The sequence below is a fragment of the Silene latifolia genome, chromosome X (genome assembly GCF_048544455.1).
Source record: "Silene latifolia isolate original U9 population chromosome X, ASM4854445v1, whole genome shotgun sequence".
In the NCBI taxonomy this organism is placed as follows: Eukaryota; Viridiplantae; Streptophyta; class Magnoliopsida; order Caryophyllales; family Caryophyllaceae; genus Silene; species Silene latifolia.
This window is the reverse complement of record NC_133537.1, coordinates 53,865,902-53,870,496: the sequence shown is the minus strand read 5'-3', so window position 1 is coordinate 53,870,496 and position 4,595 is coordinate 53,865,902. Positions and strand designations below refer to the sequence as shown.

Below are 4,595 nucleotides of genomic sequence, written 5' to 3'. Positions count from 1 at the left end.
TGTTGTCGGATAATATACTCGGCCTCTTTTGAAAGGGGAAGTAGATAGTTGGTCCGGTGGACACTCAATCGACAAATCTTTGAAGGCAAAGTGAAAGATCTAGCCTCACTAGTGAGCCATCCATACTTGGTGTCAAGAGGGTTATGGGTAACCCACTTGTACTTGTATATCATAGTATTAATATCAATGAGATGACCACCCTCTTTTGCCTCATACTTGTTATCTTTGTTGAAGTTTGGGTCAAAGTATTTAGCTAGGATAGTGGCTAGGCCTCCATTCACAATAACGGTGGTGCCTTTCTTCCCACAATCAATATTTAACCATCTATCCACCAAGAGCCTTAGAGAGTTGAAAGGCTTGGTGAATTCCATACCAACGTTCAAAGCCGACTCCAGAAGAACAAAATCGAGTTTGGTGAAATGGTTGGTGTCTTTTCTTGCAATGACGGTGTTCCCTACGACCTTGTGCCACACTCTAATGCCCGGATGGTGGACTAATAGAGCGCGACTAGCATGAAAGTCTTCAAATTTCCTTCCGAAAATCGCCTCCCAAAGAGGGTCGGGGTCATATTTGCCAACATTCTTAAAATAACTCGGTGAGTCACTAAGACCTAAAGCTTTACCCATTTCCTTAAAGGAGATGCGCCTACTAACATTAGCTAGGCGAAACTCGATGGTCTCCATGGTCTCAACCTTGTTAACTTTCAAAGAACTCAAAAATTCTAAGGTAAGGGAGGGGTATGTCAATTCTTTTGATTCAAACAATTTCTCCAACCCCATGGCTTTAAAAAAGGCTCTAGTTTGCTCAAGGACTCCCAACTTTTCTAAGGTATCTTCACAAATAAACTTGGTGGATAGAAATGATTTCCTAGCAAACTTGGCAAAAGTGTCCCTATGGGATTTGGAAATGAAAATTACCTCCGGATAGTTCGAAAGTTGAGCAATTTGCAGAGTAGAGGATGTTGTTGCTTCCATGGGAGGTTGTTGTTGTTGCACTTCCAAGTTTGGGTTAGCTACCACCATAGCCAATGCTTTCTTTGCTTGCAGATCCTTTTGTCTTGATGAGAGTGCCTTTGCCTTTGGTGCCTTTGTTGCTTTTGTTGCTCCCTTAGTCCTTGCCATTGATGAATAAACCAAGAAAAGAGTGAAAAATCTTCAATTTCTAGTGCACCCAAATCGATTTAAAGATGAAAGGCTTTGCCGTTATGAATTCAAAAATCGACTCAAAGGTTGAAGATTTTGTGCTTGGTTTTGATTTTTGTTGAAAGAGGAGTGATTGATTTGTTGTTAAAAGGATGTTTTGATTTGATTTTGGTGAATGTTGTTGAGGAATCTTGTTTTTGTAATGGAGAGGATGAGGGTTTTGAGGGTTATGAGTAGTGTTATGAATGAAGGAATGAAGAAATGAATGTGGGAGGGGGTTTATAAAACCCGAAAAATTTGAACTGCAAGGGCAAGACGGGCGGATTCTGCTCGGGACGCCCGGATTTGGCCTATTCTGGGTTGGGAAAAACTCGCCTAAAGACGGGCGTCTTTCAGTGAAGACGCTCGGATTTGCAAACACGGGACGGGCGTCTTCTATAGAAGACGGGCGGATTCCTTCACAAGGATTTTTCTTGTTTTCTTCAGCCAAGAAGACGGGCGTCTTCCTTTCAGGACGGGCGGATTTTTAAAGACGGGTGGATTTGAATGCAGGACGCCCGGATTCGTTGACAGTCAAAAATTTCAAAAATTCAGCTCATAATAGGACGGGCGTCTTCTACCCAATATGCCCGGATTGCCTGAAGACGGGCGGATTCTCCTGAATCCGCTCGGATTCGACCCCTTTGTACCCGGATTCAGTTCCATCCGTGTACTTTGCCAATCCCTTGCCATTTTTCCATTCTTCTTCATATCTCGTGTTCTTCATTGTGGGGATACTACTAAGGCATGGATAGCCTAGGCAATTGCCATCCCCACACTAAGCTAAAGCACTACACATTAATTGAAATTATTAGTCCCTCCCTCACTTCTCTCAAACATGATAATTATCTTGATCAAAGTATAAAAATCCAAAAATAACAAAAATGCAATATAAGAATTGAAATGCGAGTTAGGGAGTTAGAAATATTTACAAATGGTGGTTTAGGGAGGACTCCACCAAACTCTCATTCTTGATGAGATGTCAAGGGCGCATGTTCAAGGTGTTGTTGATGTTGCTCAACACCTTGAAAAAGTAATCAAACGCTTGTTCATTATCATGATAGAGGTCTTCAATAGACCTTGGCCCTTGTTGTCGGTCTTGATCGATGACATTACCAATGTAGGGATTAAAAATCCCTTCAAATTCGTCGTCCCAAAGACCACATACTTCATTAAGTTGATCATTGAAAATCTCTTGATTTGATGGAGACAACTTTCCCATTTCATTTTTTTGGCCAATAAGGCCATCTTCTTCATTGCTTGTCCTTGATGAGCTTTGCAAGCTCTCCTTGTCACAATTCACTTGCTCTTTGAATGGAGCATCTTCAATTTTCTTCTTCCATTGGAGTTCCGACTTTTTCTTTTCATCCTTCCGACTATAATGATCGATCATAAAACACGGTTCATGTAAACGGGGAGCTCTCATAGTCTTGTCAAGATTAAAAGTTATACTCTCATCTTCCACTTCTAGAGTGAGCTCTCCATGTTTTACATCAATCACCGCACCCGCGGTGTGTAAGAAGGGTCTTCCTAGAATGATTGGAATGTTGGAATCTTCCTCCATATCAACAATGACAAAGTCCACCGGGATGAAAAACTTCCCAATTCGTACGGGGACATCTTCCCATATCCCTAATGGTGTCTTCGTCGATCTATCGGCCATTTGGAGTGTGATATTGGTGCACTTAAGCTCTCCCATCCCCAACCTTTTACTCACCGAGTACGGCATAACACTCACACTAGCCCCTAGATCACATAAGGCTTTGTTGATCGTGGTGTCGCCAATGGTACACGGTATTGAGAAGCTTCCCGGATCCTTTAGTTTTGGAGGTGAACTCCCTTGAAGTATTGCACTACTCACCTTAGTGAAGGTGATAGTCTCAAGTTTCCAGATCGACTTTTTCTTTGTGTGGATGTCTTTCATGTATTTCGCATAGGCCGGCACGTGATTGATTAATTCCGTGAAAGGAATTGAGACTTCCAAATTCTTCACAATTTCCATAAACTTTCCAAGTTGGTTATCAAATTTGGGCTTGGCTTTTGTATGAGAGATTTGGATGGAATTTGGTGTTTTCATTGTAATAATTGGAATCAGGGGTACCACTCTTGTATGCTTGGAAAGCATTCACTTGTTCATTTGTTCCCCTACATTCACTTTGGTCATGTCCCAAATTTCCACAATTCTCACATATCCCACTTGGGATTGATGAGGATGTCGTCATGGCATTAACATGATGCTTTGGTGATTTTGAGGCTTCTTCAAGCCTAGCCATAGCTTGTTCAAACTTCAAATTGATTGTGTCAATGTGAGCACTAAGTTGAGCACCCAATTGAGTAACGGAGTCCATTTCATGCCTTCCTTCTCTAGTAGCCTTGCGAGGTCTACTATATTATGAGTTATGGACCGCCATTTCCTCAATCTTGTTCCATGTTTGATTGTCATCAACTTCGGTGAACATTCCATTTGATCCCATGTTGAGAATGTTCCTTGAATCTTCATATAGACCGTTCCAAAATTGTTGTACCAAGAACCACTCGCTAAGTCCATGGTGAGGACATGAGCGACAAATTCCCTTGAACCGCTCCCAAGCTTCATATAAATATTCTTCATCCCTTTGCTTAAAACCCGTAATTTGAGCTCTTAGCATGTTAGTCTTTTCCGGTGGGTAGAACTTTTTGTAGAAAGCTAGACCCAACTTCTTCCAAGAATAAATTCCGAGAGTGGCCTTATCATGGCCCTTTAACCATTGTTTCATGGTGCCAATTAGAGAAAAAGGAAATAAGACCCATCGAATTTGGTCTTGAGTTACACCGGTTTGAGAAATCGCATCACAATAGTCACAAAAGGTTTCCATATGAGAATGAGGGTCTTCACTAGGCATCCCCCCAAATTGGCTCCTTTCGACTAATTGGATAAAGGCGGATTTGGCAATAAAATTTCCGATCAAATGTTGTGGTGTGGGAGTACCATTGGGTAGGTTCTCCTCGGTGGATACGGAATGTGATGAAAACTTAGGCATTGTAGGTTGATTTTGTGGGGTATTTTGTGTTGGGTTCTCCTCACCTTCTCTTGCAAAAGGGTTGATGAACTCAATAATTGGTTGAATATCCACAACCTCACTAATACCTCTCAAATTCCTCCTAGTAAATCTCCTATTGTTTGTCAAGGTTCTTTCAATTTCACGATCAAAAGATAATAAATCACCTTGTGACCTTCTAGACATGCAAAATATCAAACAACTCGAAAACAATTAGAACAAACCTTGAGGAGTTTTACTTCCCCAAGGCAAAGAAAGACACAACTAATAACAATATAAGAAAATCTAAATCAAGTTAACACCGTCCCTGCAAGAATCGCCATTTTTTGATCGGTCCGTTTCGTGTTCACAATTGAATAGATGTTTTCGTTGGGTC

General features: G+C 41.3%; 1 non-coding gene across 1 annotated transcript; it reads left to right on the top strand.

Annotated features, from left to right (window-relative positions):
* Nucleotides 1-3,722: 3,722 nt before the first annotated feature.
* On the top strand, nt 3,723-3,829 carry LOC141624982 (small nucleolar RNA R71). Its single transcript, XR_012534782.1, has one exon. It is a non-coding gene; the product is annotated as a small nucleolar RNA R71 (small nucleolar RNA).
* The last annotated feature ends 766 nt before the right edge of the window (nt 3,830-4,595 follow it).